Below are 17,715 nucleotides of genomic sequence, written 5' to 3' on the forward strand. Positions count from 1 at the left end.
ACCTGGACAAACTCCAGAGGCTGCAGAACCGCGCCCTCAGGAGGGCACTGCGTTTACCCCTTGGATTCCCTATCGACGATTTGCATGCCGCTGCGGAAATCCCACTACTGAGAGAGCGTTTTCAAGACTTGGCAAGGGCCTTCTATGAAGGTACTTCCAGGTCGGGAAACGCTCTCATCCACTCCCTAGGTCGGTATGACATGTCCCGCGATAAACACAATCGCCCCATGACGATCTTCGACGACTAAGTCGAAGAGAAAAATCCCAATACCCATTCCCAAATCCTACTCCTACCCAAAATGCTACAACTATCTCGCCAAACCTCAGGCAAGTACCAGACTCACACAGAACAAACATCACATCTCACAGACATCAAAAAAGTACAGAAATAATCACACACACAAGTACACAGGGGAGTAAAAGCCGAAAGGCTACAAACTCCCCCTCACACTTCCCCAAAGAGGGGAAAGTATTAGATGTAAGCAGCAGCAGGCTGCGCCGGCACGCACTCCGCTGCTCGACTCGCTGCCGCTCGCACCGGTCGTTTTCGTTTCCGTTTCGTGTGCACCGTCGCTAGCCCATCGCCATGTCCGGACGCGGAAAGGGAGGCAAAGTCAAGGGCAAGTCAAAGTCCCGCTCAAGCAGGGCTGGGCTCCAGTTCCCGGTCGGCAGAATCCACCGCCTCCTGCGCAAGGGAAACTACGCAGAGCGCGTCGGCGCCGGGGCGCCCGTCTACCTCGCCGCCGTCATGGAGTACCTCGCGGCTGAGGTGCTCGAGCTGGCCGGAAACGCGGCCCGCGACAACAAGAAGACGCGCATCATCCCGCGCCACCTGCAGCTTGCCATCCGCAACGACGAGGAGCTCAACAAGCTCCTGTCGGGCGTCACCATCGCACAGGGTGGTGTCCTGCCCAACATCCAGGCCGTCCTGCTGCCAAAGAAGACCGAGAAGAAGGCCTAAAGGAGGCCAGGCAATCGCAGCGCCGCGTGCTCCCCTGCACGCAACGCGCTTTGCCGGCTCGGCTCGGCCCACAACAATCGGCCCTTTTCAGGGCCACCACACAAACCTACGTCCAAAGCAAAATTTCAGTCGTCCTCGCCGCACCTTGTTTTGTTTTAACTTTGCACTTTCACAGCACAGCCGCCGCCGGCGCACGTCCGCCATCTTGTCGTCCACACAGCCCGTGTGGCCCAACAAACACACACACACACACACACACACATTCATTTTGCACGGTCGCAGTCGCCTTCCAAACGACAACGGCAGCAATAATGACCATTGTTACAGGGAGGCGTGTCGACACACCGCCCTCCACTCCCGCGCGCAACGGCCGTCGACACGAACGAAACAGCTGATCCGGCCGCCTATGCCCACACGCCTTGCCTCGGAAACCCCAACGCCGCCGCAAACACACAGAGCCAAACCACGCAAGCAAATAATCACCGCCTCTCGCACAACAACACACAGCCCGCCATCTCCGTCGCGATCGATACAACGACACACAATAACAAACACAAACGAAGCAGCTCCACACACAGCCAGCCACATGACACGTTTCCTTTCCTTCTCCCCTCCCACGTCGCTCAAACGGAAAGAAAGAAACAAACAAACAACACAGACTCTTTCGCACTTTTCAACTTCCGAACAGTGTGGTGGCCCTGAAAAGGGCCGTTTTCTAGTCTCTCCCACCCACAAGCACGGCCGCGGGAAGGCCAGCGCCCGCTGCGACGCAGCCTAACCGCCGAAACCGTACAGGGTGCGCCCCTGCCTCTTCAGGGCGTACACCACGTCCATGGCCGTCACAGTCTTGCGCTTGGCGTGCTCAGTGTACGTCACCGCGTCGCGGATCACGTTCTCCAGGAACACCTTCAGCACCCCGCGGGTCTCCTCGTAGATCAGACCAGAGATGCGCTTCACGCCGCCCCTGCGAGCCAGGCGGCGGATGGCGGGCTTCGTGATGCCCTGGATGTTGTCGCGCAACACCTTGCGGTGCCGCTTGGCGCCACCCTTGCCGAGCCCCTTTCCTCCCTTGCGCGGCCTGTCATCCTTCCTTCCTCGGGCAAAGCAAAACGTGCACAAACAGCAGCTGCAGCGGCTGGCGAGTCGGCTACGGTCTGCGCCCAGCGCGCCCGCCGCCCCCCTATATAGACTCTGGCCCGCCCTCCCCCCACCACGCGCAACCGAGGGCATATAAGCGCAGCACGGAGGCGCGCGGGCCCGTTGTCAAGGCAGCACCGGACGCCGCGCCGCACCTAACCTCCACGCACGCCGCTCCGCTACCGCTATGGCCCGCACAAAGCAAACGGCCCGCAAGTCCACCGGCGGAAAGGCGCCGCGCAAACAGCTCGCCACCAAGGCGGCGAGGAAGAGCGCGCCCGCCACCGGAGGCGTCAAGAAGCCCCACCGCTACAGGCCGGGCACCGTCGCCCTGCGAGAAATCAGGCGCTACCAGAAGAGCACAGAGCTGCTCATCCGCAAGCTGCCATTCCAGCGCCTAGTGCGCGAGATCGCCCAGGACTTCAAGACCGACCTGCGCTTCCAGAGCTCCGCAGTCATGGCCCTGCAGGAGGCCAGCGAGGCCTACCTCGTCGGCCTCTTCGAAGACACCAACCTGTGCGCAATCCACGCCAAGCGCGTCACCATCATGCCCAAGGACATCCAGCTCGCGCGCCGCATCCGCGGCGAGCGCGCCTAAACCGCGCCGCGGCACCGCACCGCACCGCACAAACAAAAACGGCCCTTTTCAGGGCCACTAACATCTCTCCGTCGCGAGCAAACTTTGTCGGTCGCCTGCCTCTCGCCCCGCAACCCAAAAACAACAACCACCACTTCCCGTCCGTCCGCCACACCCGCTCACTCTGCCTGCCTGCTAGCAGCGCGCAACAATCACACATCATCCCTCCCCGGCGCTCAAAGCGCACAATACCCAACGGCCGACGTCACACCGCACGGGTGGCTGGCCGGCCGCCGCTTTCGTTTCGAAAACAAAAACAACCCGCACTCCACTCCGACGGCCAACGGCCAGGCAGGCGCGCTCGCTCGCTCTCCAACGCCACCGACATCCCCGCCGACTCCTTCCACATCTCAACGTGCCCCCCGTTGCAAAACATAACACACACACAAAGGAACAAAACAAAGACCAGACACGACTCGACAAGACAGACATCCGAGAAGAACGAACGCAGGCAAGCCAACCAACGTATTCAAACAAAACAACGTGACAGAAAACCAACCGTCGGCCGCCGCCACAAACACGGCGACAATCAACCACGACGACAACAACAACACCGCTTACCGCTACCGCCGCCCACACCCGCCACCGACCCCCGCAATCCAACCACCACGGCACGCAAACAGCATCCCCCACGGGCATACACACAGACACCCACACCAAACGCAACACGACAATCAAAACCTTCCCCGACGTGCTTTGATGGCCCTGAGAAGGGCCGTTTTGGGCCGCGCGTCTCTTGCGCGCCACTAGACGACGACGGGGGGTGGGGACGACGGAGTCAAGCGCCAAACCCTTCCTTTCTCCCATCTCTTTCTCCTCTACTCTACTTCTTCTTCTTGGGCGAAGCCTTCGCCTTAGACGGCGTCGTCGCCTTCTTCGGGCGCGGCGCCTTCGGCTTCTTCGTCGGAACCTTGGCGGCCTTCTTCGCCTTCGACGGCGACTTGGCCTTGGCCGGCTTGGCCGCAGCCGCCTTCTTCGCACCCGCGGGAGCGGCCGACGCCGCAGACGCCTTCTTGGCGGCGCCCGCCTTCCGACCGGTCGCCGCCTTCACGCCACCAGCCTTCTTTGCGCCGGCCGCACGGGCGCCCTTCTTCTCCTTGCTGGCCGGAGCGGCGCGCTTCTTCTTGGCACCGCCAGCACGGGCCTTGCCGCCCTCGGCCGCCCCCCCGCCGCCGGCGCCGGCAAGCTTGAACGAGCCGGACGCGCCCTTCCCCTTCGTCTGCACCAGCTCGCCCGCCACGACGGCCGACTTGAGGTACTTCTTGATAAACGGCGCCAGCTTCTCCGCGTCCAGCTTGTAGTGCGCGGCTATGTACTTCTTGATCGCCTGCAGCGACGACCCGCCGCGCTCCTTCAGACTCTTGATGGCGGCCGTCACCATCTCAGAGGTGCGCGGGTGCGCAGGCTTGGCGCGCGGCTTCTTCGCAGACGACGCAGACTTGGCCTTCTTCGTAGTGCCGGTGGCGGCGGGTGCCGCAGCAGTCTCGTTCGTAGCCGCCTGATCTGCCATTTCGACGACGCGCGTAACACACAGCGAGAGCGAGAGCGAGCGGGACGGACGGCAGGCACGCAAGCACAGCACAGCAGCAGAGCAGAGAATCACAAGGCCCAGCCAGTGTCGCGGGCGGGCGCGGACGGCCGAGAGAGCGGCCGCCACTCTGCGCGCCGCCGCGCCGCGCCTCCCGCGCTTGCTACCGCCCAACGTCCGACAGCCTGTGCGGAGCAGCCCCAAACCTGCGCCACAACCGCCCGCGCCTTTCAAACCACCGAGGATGGGGCTACACACAGCCACACCACAGTCGCCAACCAGTCGCCACGGCAGCGCCGCAAACCACGGCCAAACTGCAGCTACCGCGCGCTACAGCCTGGGTCGGCCCGCCGAGAATCGCCGCCCCCGCCCAAATGCCGCCCCCACAGCCCCAGCCGACGACCCGCCACAATGGCCAAACCTTCGGCAAAACTCCCACACCGTCGCCGCGGCAGCCCGGCCAGCGCGGCCGGCGCCACAGCCACACAAGCCGAGGCGTGCGGCGATGACGGCCGTGCAAACGCGCCTCCGCCGCCCCATCGCCTTCCGTCGCCCTCCCGCCGTTTCCCGATCGGCCCGCAGCCGTCGGGCCACATCGCGCGCCGTCCTCCTCCTCTCGCCCGCCAACATTCACAGCCGTTTCTCAACAATTGCCCGCCGCAAACGGACGCCGCCTGCGCAACAGGCGCCGCCGCCCCTCGCCGCTTCCGACCCAACCCCTCGACCGAGGCAAACCGCAATCCGAATCTACAGACCAACCCAATCTGCCGTCAGCACACACGACAGCCGACCTTACACGTTACGCGTTACACATTACGTTTACACGTCTAGGTTGGGTTACGTTAGGTTAGGTGGACGTGGGTTAGGTTAAGGGGACTTGGGTTAGGTTAAGCGTCAAACTTAGGTTAAGCATTCAAACACGTCAGGCGTCAGAGGTTAGGTTAGGTTAGGTTAGGTTAGGTTAGGTTAGGTTACACGTTAGGTTAAGGGGTCAGTGCTAGGTTAAGAAGCGTCAAACGTAGGTTACAAAAGCGTTCAAACCGTGAGGCGTGAGCCGGACAGCTTACCTTACGTAGACGTTAGGGGCTCACAGGCTGAGCTCACCTCGCCACATCACAGGTTAGGTTCGGTTCGCTCGGCTCAGCGTAAAGCGCCGAGGTCAGGGTTACGTTCGTTCACCTTCGGGCGCCACACTTTCGGTTGAAAGGTCGCGACGGGACGACGTCGGCAGGCACGCCGCAAACGAACAAAAACGTACAGACGACGTCGAAAACCGCCGACAGACGGGGGAGCAGCACGACCACGACCAGATACCGAGCGCGAACGAGACACACGCGAACCACCCCCACCGGCCAAAGGGCACCACACAACAACCCAGAGCACCACGTGTCCACACCAGAGCAACCCGCCGCTCACGCGACATGGCTGGCACCGAAGGGCAACCGCCCGCAACTGCGCTTTCCGCGCCGGCCCGGATGCACGTCGTGCTACAACAACACCACTACCGTACACAGCCGCTGTTCACAACATCACTATCATGCGCGCCCGCGGCTCGCCGCCGTCGCAGTCGCAGCCCCAGCGCCAGCGCTTTTGCACCACCATTCACACGCACCGCAACACAGCCGAACAAAACAAACACCACACAACAACAGCAACAACGCCGCCGCCTCTACTTGTGCCGGCGACCCACCCCGCCGATGGCGCACCTTTCGCCAGCCGGCAATCGACACACACGCACCCACCCACCCACCCCCCGGGGCCCAGTGCAAAAAAAAACACACAAAAACAAAAAAACCAAACAAAAACAAAACGACACGGGAAGCGCACACCGCCACTTCGCGCGCACGCCACCAACCAGTCGTCGTCTCAAAATAACAAACAACAACCAAAATAAACTAACAACTAGGGCAACACAAAACAAAAACGCCTCGCACGAACCGCCCACAAAAAGGACAAGCACACGCACAGCCTCTGCTGACGACCACGACGCAGCGGCACGCTGCTCCTGTCCCGCGCCCCGCGCCCCACTCGATTCACAACTCACGCGACACCGTCAACGACGGGCTCGCTTCCCGCAACCTACCACCTTTCCGCCACGACGCACAGCCCCAGCCCCACCCGACGACGCCCGTGGCAACGACTGCACTTTCACCACCGCCTCCCCCTTCCCCCCCAAAACACACACACACACACACACACACACACACACACACACACACCCAGCCAAAAACGCACTCGCGACCCACACATGCACGTGCATCGGCACACGCCAACCAGTCAACGTCGACAACCACACGCAAGGCTCGAAACGAAACCGGCGTCCTTCCACGTTGCCATCAAGCTACGCGACACAAGACACAAGGAACCAACACAACAGCCGGCCCCACTAATTCCCACTCTCACGCCGCAAAAAGCACACCGAAACCGCCAAACGCACGCACATTCCCCTTCGCACTGACAACGACCGGCTCTCGCTACCACACACCTCTCGGCAGCCGTTTCACGCCAATTCGCCACACCGCCCACACAGTCGACAAGCGCCCGCCCTGTACGGCACACGCAACGACGCAGCGCAGCAAAGGGCGCCCGCAACACATACCTCTCCTCCCTCTCTCTCTCTCCGCCGCCCGACGCGCCAACCGCCACACCACACCGCCAGCCACTCGCAAATTGTGCACTGCCACCAGCCACACGTCCAACACGCCGCGCCGCCTCCGGCCACCCGCCAGGGGGCGCTCACGTCCGCCGACAACAGCGCGGCCCGCCGGGCCGGGCCGAACCGAACCGAGCCGCCGCTGCTCTGCACTCGGCACGGCCACACCCTGCTGCAGACCGGGCTCGTCTCTCTGTACGCGTCTGCCTGCGCATCAACACAACACGACCTTTTTTTTTTTTTCTCTCTACCGCCATCCCTTCTTCTCGCGTTTTACTCGTTGTTGCAGCAGCCTACACATCCACAGCCCCAGCCGAGCCGGCCTCACCTCAGGGCCCGCCGCCAGCGTCTCCTCCTCGGGCACAGGTGCGGTGCTGTGGCCGCCCATCCAACCGCATTGCTGGCCGTCCAGCCACCAGGCGTTCCCACTGCCGCGAGCCACGCCGCGCACCGACCCTGCTGCAGAAAACGAAGCATAGCCAGAGACCGACCGATACACAAAGCAAGCCGTCGCCTCGCCTCTTGTCCTTCCTGCCTTCCTTCCGCCCCCGCCCTTCTCACACCACCGCCTCTCCACTTTCGCCCGCCCCCGCCCCCGCCCCCGCCCCCCCCTCCTTTTTTTGTTTTTTTTTTTTCTTCGTTTTCTTCTTTCTTTCTTTCTTTCTTTCTTTCTTTCTTTGGCCCTCTCTCCTTCCCGCCATGGCGGTTACGGCACCGCCTGCAGCGGCAGATTTTTTGCGCCCACACGCCTACTCCTACCACCATTAACCTTGCCCTGCCCTGCCCTGCCCATCAACGTCGCAGTCGAACCGACGCTTGCCAACACACTGCCCACGTTCCTTTCTCTTTTCGGCCTACGCCCATTACGCGCCGCCGCCACAGCACCTTCCCTTCCCACAACACACCGACGTCATCACACGCACCCAAAACAGGGGCCACGACCGTGTTCCTCGCCCACTCCCATCCCGCACGGTACGCACATTCCCAACTACTAACCGCGCACCCTCCCTTTCCAATCTGTGTGTCTCTGTGTCTGTGTCCTGTCCGCGCGTGACGCCTCTCAACATCCGCCGTCCCCCGTCCCGTTTTCGCCCCCATGCCGTCGTCGCGCCACCGCCGCCCCTGTCCGCCCCGCACCACACCATACACCGCTGCTTGTCCCGGCCGTTGCCACCAAAGGCGCCGACCGCAAACGCGCCACGCCGCAGCCCCCGTGCGTCTCGCGCTCGCTTGCATCTCCGTGCCGACGCTGCCTCTCTTCCCGCTCGCACTCGACCTCGACAACACAGTCTTTGGCTCCGCCACTGCGTGTTCCGGTGGTACGCACGCTGCAACACGTATGTATTCATTACCAGAGCGATGGCGAGGCATGACAGCATCTCCGTCTGACCAGAGAGTTATTTATCGTTGCTGGTCGGCGCTTGGACCGCGCCAGACGACAGTAGTGGCACGCACCGGGTCGCCAGGAACAGTTGTTATATATATTGTAGCGCGAGTCGGGAGAGGTAGTAGTCGGTCGACAGTAGTAGCGGGTGGACGGTTGTACTGAGCGGGCGTCGGCGGCGTGCTCTGCTCGTCTCGCGACTCTGGTCACGGTTCGGGACGATGTATATAGTATATTGTGTTATAATCAAAAGGTAGTGTGAAGCTGCATTGCGCAAATCTGATAACGTATGTTCATTGTACTTATTTTGTTCAACAACAAAAGCCCCACTATTACTTTTTTCTAAAGTAACTTTTGTCTTTTAACGAAAAACATTCACTTTTTAAAGACTACTTCCTATGGCATTTCCCTCCAAGGAGTGCAATTAATTACCAGCCAGCACTCGTTCATTGCACACAGCTGTGTAAGGGGTATCTACAATTGAGGAGCGGATATAAATGCAATTTTTTGTTTCTTTTTTTTTTTTTTTGGTGTGTGTGTGTTGTAACCTCCCCGCAAAATTTAAAATAATGGACAATGTTATTTACGGATGCTAATGGACATTGCGCTAATTGTAACCTCGCCCACAATGAGAGGTATTGAAAATGGCAACAAAAATGTGAAATTCGCAATCCGACTCAAATATAAATTCTTCACAACATTTAAAGTCCGTTCAGTGACAAGAAACTTCAATTAAACCGAAATATCGGTCTTTGGCCCTGTGCAAAACAATCAGAATTACAGTCTTACCTCAGAATAAATGGATGTCACATTTCTGCTCTTGTTGTTGCGCAGCGCTTGGAGGAACTGCATTGCAAATAATAATAATATTCTCCTTTTTTTTGTGATTTTAGTGAAATTTTTCTTCAAAGAAGTGGAATGAAATGTGAAGTGCAACGAACTCTTTAGTTCAATAAAAAATTAAATGTTTGAAAAATGCTTTTGAAATAAAAATTATTATTGGGGAACTTGTTGGAGAATAATTACAATAAATAAACTTTTTCATTATCTAATGATTATATTAATTAACAGTATACCTTATTCACCATCTTGACCAGTGTTGCCGGCCGCCTACATCACACAACCGCACTCGGCTGCTACTACTGACCGACCGCTCTGCATGACGACTATTAGCGTACTGCACGCGACGACTACTGACAGAGTACAGACTCGCAACGACTGACTGACTGACTGAGAACCGCTCGCAACACTCGCGCAGTCCAGCGCAAACTCTCTGGTCACAGATGCTACAATGTCTCGCCATCGCTGCTACGTTACATACGTGTTTCAGTGTCTTCTTTTCATTGGGGTAACGATCTTTGGCTCTTTTTATTCTGAATACAGGGCCAAAGGTCAACGCTGCTGCCCTTATACAATTTATCAGGTTTCATTATGTCTGTTGCAATGTTACATACGGTTCATTCTTTCATTAATATTATCGTTGGGTTTGTTTTGTAGGGACGTTAACATTCTGGCACATTTTTATTATCATCGGACTCTCTGCTATTTGTGCAGGGAGGTTATATACCTGGGTCCATTTCCATTTCCATTTACATTTTAATATTGATAGACTTTTTGTTTTCTTTTTTGTTTCTTGTTGTTTTTCCTTCTTTTTTTTGTTGTTTTTTTTTTGTTTTGTTTTGTTTTTCCCGCTCTCAACCACCACCGCCGCATCACGCCTTCCGTTGTCTTGGTTTCTTTTCTGTTCTTCAACTGCTTCAACATCACCGCGCCCCATTTCCACACCACAGCCATCAGCCTCCAAGACGGGCAGCCGCAGTGTGCCATTTCCGGCGCACAAGCACACCCGTACGGTACTCTCCTCGCCCCCACGCCATCAACAACACAGCGACCACGCGGCTTTCAGGCATGGCACGGCACGGCACCGGCGAAATGCGCCGCCCCCGCCCCTCCGCGCATCCGTCCGTCTCGCCACGTTCACTGACAGCCGCGTCTGCGGCTACACCACGACAACCACAACACAACACCGCTCCCCTCCCTGGCAACTCATTGTTTTTCTCCTCCTCTTTTGCACAAACCACAACGCCGAGCACAGGCGCAAGCCACCCACACCGCGCCCCTCCCCGTCCCGTCTTTGGCCGCCGCTCCTCGTTTGCCCCCTCCCATCTCCCGAAATGCCATGCCAGCAGCGTTACGCATGCCCCTCCCCTGTCCACACAACACTACCGCCAAACGAACAGCCTTCCGGGCCACATGCAGGGCACGCCCACCTCCAAACACTGCCAATTCACGGACGCACACACACACACACACACACTTTCTCGACACCTTTCTGTACGGAGGGTGCGTCATCTCGACCGTGACAGAGTGACGCCAACTATCGGCGATCCATTTCCCCCCACTGGTAAAACATGTCCACTAACACCTACATACATCATTCAAGTACACAGACAATAGCATACACACAATGGGAGGGCACACGAACATGGACGGCACGGCACTGTCATACACTCTTCCTCAGAACCATATCAACAAACGTTACGTACATCCGGGAAAGCGAAAGCGAAAGCGAAAGCGAAAGCAAAAGCAAAGCCCAATGCAGCCGTCAAAGGTAACGTTCACCACGGCAGACACTTGCAGCCGCGCCGCCGTTAAACGCATTTCAGTGCGGCTCCAATACGCCTCCGACACGGGAACGTTCCGTTGCTCTACGAATGCGTTTCTCCCCTTTTTCCCTTCCTCTCTCTTTTGCCCCCCCTCCTTGCACTCTTGCCTCATTCCTCACGTTCTGCCCAGACATTCGACCGATCAAAGTCAACCTTTCGTTACCGTTCTCAGCGCGACGGTGTACAACAGTATGACGGGTGTGCCCAAGACTTCGGTTCAGTTGCGTGACGCCGGTCTATCGCGCCGATCGACAGTTACTCAGGGGGCGACGGATCGGACCACGTCACCGACACACAAAACACTTTCAAACAAACAAATACATACCGGATGGACACAGACAAACACGTGTACAGACATTCGCCAAACAAACGACGACCGCCGCCGCCGTCTAGCGTCGCGCTTACTGTACTGCACTGGACACGCGTGCATCTTGAATGACGACATCGGTGTGCGTGCGTCGTACGCAATCAGTCAGACACGGCTATCAAAAATCAGAGTCGAATGGTACATCATCGTGCGTGTCGCCGTACACGTACAGTACAATACAACAACAATGCGTCTTAATGGCACGTTCAATTTCAACGTCACTCACACACCTCCACGCTGCAGTTACGTCGCACCATTGTCAAACTCGGCGTACAGCAAAGGGAATAGTGGGCGGCAAAAAATACCAAACAAAAACATTTCACATTTCACCCTCGCCATGTATGATGTGCAAAAAACAAACCCGCAAACGGCCGTCGTTACGGTGACACAAAAGTCGCCGATCGCACTGTCCCCCCTCGCAGACAGGTAACACACACACACACACACACACACACACACACACACACACACACCAACACCAATGGGTCAAAACCACTCCAACGAGGCGTGCCACCATTCCACGCCACGGCGACCAACCTCGTGGCCGTCCCCCGCAACACGCTTTGACGCGCCCCCCCCCACCCACAATCAAAATGCACACATACATCACAGCCGTCCACACAAACAACAACAACAACAACAACAACAACAACAATTCCGCCCTTCCCGCAAAAGGCAAGTTGGTGGCCCTGAAAAGGGCCGTTTTGCCGCTCTCGCAACGGAGGAGCCTTCTCCATCCTTCCTTCCACTCCAGAGCCACCTCCTTACTTGGAGCTCGTGTACTTGGTCACCGCCTTCGTGCCCTCGCTCACGGCGTGCTTGGCCAGCTCGCCAGGCAGCAACAGCCGCACAGCGGTCTGCATCTCGCGGGACGTGATGGTCGAGCGCTTGTTGTAGTGCGCCAGGCGAGAAGCCTCGGCCGCAATGCGCTCGAAAATGTCGTTCACGAAGCTGTTCATGATGCTCATCGCCTTCGACGAGATGCCCGTGTCAGGGTGCACCTGCTTCAGCACCTTGTAGATGTAGATGGCATAGCTCTCCTTCCTCTTGCGCTTCTTCTTCTTGTCGCCCTTCGAAATGTTCTTCTGCGCCATGCCAGCCTTCTTGGCGGCCTTCCCGCTAGTCTTGGGCGGCATCTCGAACGAACAGCAACACCAGTAGCAAGCGCTCCGCTCTAGTCAGCGTCTCCCCACACAGTGGCACCCGCCGCCAGCCGCCGCCGCACCTTTACCAGCTCGCCCTGTTGCGGCCGCCGACCAATGGGGCGCGCGCGCAACCGGCCGCCGCACCCGAGCCCATAAAGCACCCCCACCCCGGCTGCGCCGGCACGCACTCCGCTGCTCGACTCGCTGCCGCTCGCACCGGTCGTTTTCGTTTCCGTTTCGTGTGCACCGTCGCTAGCCCATCGCCATGTCCGGACGCGGAAAGGGAGGCAAAGTCAAGGGCAAGTCAAAGTCCCGCTCAAGCAGGGCTGGGCTCCAGTTCCCGGTCGGCAGAATCCACCGCCTCCTGCGCAAGGGAAACTACGCAGAGCGCGTCGGCGCCGGGGCGCCCGTCTACCTCGCCGCCGTCATGGAGTACCTCGCGGCTGAGGTGCTCGAGCTGGCCGGAAACGCGGCCCGCGACAACAAGAAGACGCGCATCATCCCGCGCCACCTGCAGCTTGCCATCCGCAACGACGAGGAGCTCAACAAGCTCCTGTCGGGCGTCACCATCGCACAGGGTGGTGTCCTGCCCAACATCCAGGCCGTCCTGCTGCCAAAGAAGACCGAGAAGAAGGCCTAAAGGAGGCCAGGCAATCGCAGCGCCGCGTGCTCCCCTGCACGCAACGCGCTTTGCCGGCTCGGCTCGGCCCACAACAATCGGCCCTTTTCAGGGCCACCACACAAACCTACGTCCAAAGCAAAATTTCAGTCGTCCTCGCCGCACCTTGTTTTGTTTTAACTTTGCACTTTCACAGCACAGCCGCCGCCGGCGCACGTCCGCCATCTTGTCGTCCACACAGCCCGTGTGGCCCAACAAACACACACACACACACACACACATTCATTTTGCACGGTCGCAGTCGCCTTCCAAACGACAACGGCAGCAATAATGACCATTGTTACAGGGAGGCGTGTCGACACACCGCCCTCCACTCCCGCGCGCAACGGCCGTCGACACGAACGAAACAGCTGATCCGGCCGCCTATGCCCACACGCCTTGCCTCGGAAACCCCAACGCCGCCGCAAACACACAGAGCCAAACCACGCAAGCAAATAATCACCGCCTCTCGCACAACAACACACAGCCCGCCATCTCCGTCGCGATCGATACAACGACACACAATAACAAACACAAACGAAGCAGCTCCACACACAGCCAGCCACATGACACGTTTCCTTTCCTTCTCCCCTCCCACGTCGCTCAAACGGAAAGAAAGAAACAAACAAACAACACAGACTCTTTCGCACTTTTCAACTTCCGAACAGTGTGGTGGCCCTGAAAAGGGCCGTTTTCTAGTCTCTCCCACCCACAAGCACGGCCGCGGGAAGGCCAGCGCCCGCTGCGACGCAGCCTAACCGCCGAAACCGTACAGGGTGCGCCCCTGCCTCTTCAGGGCGTACACCACGTCCATGGCCGTCACAGTCTTGCGCTTGGCGTGCTCAGTGTACGTCACCGCGTCGCGGATCACGTTCTCCAGGAACACCTTCAGCACCCCGCGGGTCTCCTCGTAGATCAGACCAGAGATGCGCTTCACGCCGCCCCTGCGAGCCAGGCGGCGGATGGCGGGCTTCGTGATGCCCTGGATGTTGTCGCGCAACACCTTGCGGTGCCGCTTGGCGCCACCCTTGCCGAGCCCCTTTCCTCCCTTGCCGCGGCCTGTCATCCTTCCTCGGGCAAAGCAAAACGTGCACAAACAGCAGCTGCAGCGGCTGGCGAGTCGGCTACGGTCTGCGCCCAGCATGCCCGCCGCCCCCCTATATAGACTCTGGCCCGCCCTCCCCCCACCACGCGCAACCGAGGGCATATAAGCGCAGCACGGAGGCGCGCGGGAAGTTCAACTGTTTCCGTAAGGACAGAGACGGTAGAGGCGGCGTCGCGCTATACGTGCGCAATACGATAGCGGCTACGGAAGTCCCTCCCCCCGCACAGCTTGGAGACGCAGAGATCGTCATGGTCAAACTAAAGGGCCACAACGCCAGGACTGTAACAATTGCATGTCTGTACAACCCTCCTAATAACCCTCTCCCGATCCACGCGATACGACACCTTATGACGAAAGACAGATTCATCTTACTAGCTGACCTGAACGCGCGACACGAGAGACTTGGCGACCACAGCACAAACCACAACGGACAAATCCTCTTTGACCTTCTAACGACCGAACCCGTAGACCGCCTCCCCATCTACCAACCCACCTTTATAGGCCACCAAGGAACGTCAGCGCCCGATCATGTCCTATACAGCCCTACCATGAGTGACGCAATAGCCAATGCGGAAGTCGGCAACTCAATAACAAGTGACCACCTCCCCATCCTCTTCTCCACAACTGCAATAGCACCACCGAATCCTCCACCAATCAGACGAACTATACGACAGTACTCAAACGCCGACTGGAATAAATACAAAGACGTACTCGAACAAGAATTATCCATCCCCATGACCGTGACAGACCCCCACGACCTGGAACTTGCCACGACTAAAATAGAATCAGCATTTAAACTCGCAATAGAAGAAGCCATACCGCAAATCACCATAGACAACTGGAAACCTACTATCCCCCGAGAAGCTCTCGACCTAATTCAACGGAAAAGACGACTACAAAGAGAGATGAGACGAACCAACAACCCGAACTTACGACAAACCTGGAACCGACTGAACAATCGCGTCAAACAAATCATCTCGACACATCGACAAAGACAATGGGAAGAAACATGCGAGAGACTAAACTACAGGAACGGAGGACAATTTTGGAAACGATTTAAAACACTGACGGGACAAAGAGCGACAACTACCAACACACTAATTACAAACAACGAGCCAACGACAGACCCACAACAACAAGCCGACATCTACAAAGACGTGTTAGAAGACGTATACTCCTTCCCACATGACAACAACTTCGACGAGGTTTTCAGACGAACGGTAGAACTCCGACTCCCACGACTACTTAACACACACACAGTAGAGACGGAAAACGAAAACTCCCTAACTAAACCGATAACTGACAAAGAAATAATGGACGCGATACTAACGGGGCGGAACTCAGCGCCAGGCCTAAACGACATACGACGAATCCACCTACAAAAGGCACCTCTCCTTACACTCATCCCTATCCTATCCCTTATATTCAATTACTGCATCAGTACAGAGACCATCCCAACTGCCTGGAAAACAAGCAAGACGATTATGATCCCTAAACCAGACAAACTAAGAACAGACCCACGATCCTACAGACCCATCTCTCTTTTAGACGTACTGGGAAAAACCTATGAAAGAATCATCACAGACAGACTCAAGACATACGTAGAACAGAAAGAACTCCTTCCCCTGATCCAAGCTGGCTTCCGCAGTAAGCACTCCACGAATGATCCACTGTTCAAACTTGTGAACGGAGTCACACAGGGCTTTAACAATGGACACTGCACCCTCGCAGTATTCCTGGATATTGAAAGGGCGTTCGACAAGCTATGGCATGACGGACTCCTCTACAAGCTGTGCGAGATAGGGATCCCTGTCAAAATGGTCCGGCTCATAAAAGCATACCTCACCGACCGAGTATGCAGAATACACGTACACAACACCTCCTCCCAACCCTTCACCCCGCAAGCAGGAGTGCCACAGGGCGGCATCCTATCTCCGCTGCTGTACGCGCTGTACACAGCAGATATACCGACCACACAGTCCCCAGACGAAACAATAGCCCTATACGCAGACGACACAGCTTACTGGTGTACATCACTCAGGACAACAACTATACAGAGAAAGACGGACGCATACCTAAAACGACTCGAAGACTGGATGGAAAAATGGAGAATCAGACCAAACCCAGCAAAAACGCAAACAGTACTCTTTCGACACAGAAACCTGACCAAAAAGAGACAGCAAAACGACAACGACATACAATTAACACTCTGGAACACGCCACTCAGACTTGCCAACACGGCCAGGTACCTTGGCGTGTTCCTAGACAAACACATGAACTGGATGACTCACCTGAATTACCTTCTCGACAAGACTAGAAAACGCCAAAGACTGATACGACAAGTACAAGGACGCCTCCGTGGCTGCAGTATGGAAACTGCCATACATACTTACAAAACTTTTATCAGACCTGTCCTCGAATACGCCAGCGCCCCGCTGGGAGGAATTCCGCACACGGTAGCAGACAGACTTTACAGTACAGAACGACGACTGCTCCGCAACCTTGCGAGACTCCCAGCAAGGACGCCCAGCAACGACGTATACGAAATAGTTAACGTGGAACCACTACAGACACGACTGACAAAACTGCGCGCGAACTACGGACAACGAATACTAACGCAAAGACCTGACATGGAAAACCTAATTACAACAAGACCTCGTACTCAACGACTCCCTAAATACAAGTATATCTGCCCAGCGCGTACGGTAGCACAAAACACATCACACCACTTCCCAGACTTAGCCCCAACTATGGAACCGCTGACAACCCATACCACTACCCCTCCCCACCTAGACATCAGACAATAAAACACAGACAATCATATACCCTCTCTCCCTCTATCTCCCCCTCTCTCTCTCTCCCTCTCTCTCTCTCTCTCTCTCTCACTCTCTCTCCCTCTCTCTCTCTCACACACACACGCACACACACACACACACACACAAAGAACAAAACGACAACACTCGCACACTTAAACAAGCCGGCACACTATTCAACTACTCAATCCTGTTCTGCCACTGAAAAAGAAAAAAAAAAAAGAAAAATATGAAAATAGAAAACAGCTATAATTGTACAACAAAGCAAGCAACAACACAATCATTATTATATGCCACTCACAGACTAACTTCAAAAACCTCTTCTCATATGCTATCCTCCCCTCTGCTCCACAACCGAACACAAACGTAATTTAGGAAATATTACACACAAATCACACACAGAAACACTACACACCCCAATGTAATTCATATCTTGTTGTTAAACCCTAATACTATATCCTTTGTTAAACCAAAAAACAACCTTGTTACACTTACTACAACCTTGTTAATTATATAAAATTGTTAAACTTACTATAACCTTGTTAATCATATAAAATTGTTAATCACATATTATAAGGCTAAATGTTAATTAATTGTTAATGACCACAGCAAAGTGCAAAAAATTTGTAAAGCACCTTTCTGCAAGCACTTTAAATTATAT

This window comes from Schistocerca piceifrons, unplaced genomic scaffold, assembly GCF_021461385.2.
Source record: "Schistocerca piceifrons isolate TAMUIC-IGC-003096 unplaced genomic scaffold, iqSchPice1.1 HiC_scaffold_913, whole genome shotgun sequence".
Lineage (NCBI taxonomy): Eukaryota > Metazoa > Arthropoda > Insecta > Orthoptera > Acrididae > Schistocerca > Schistocerca piceifrons.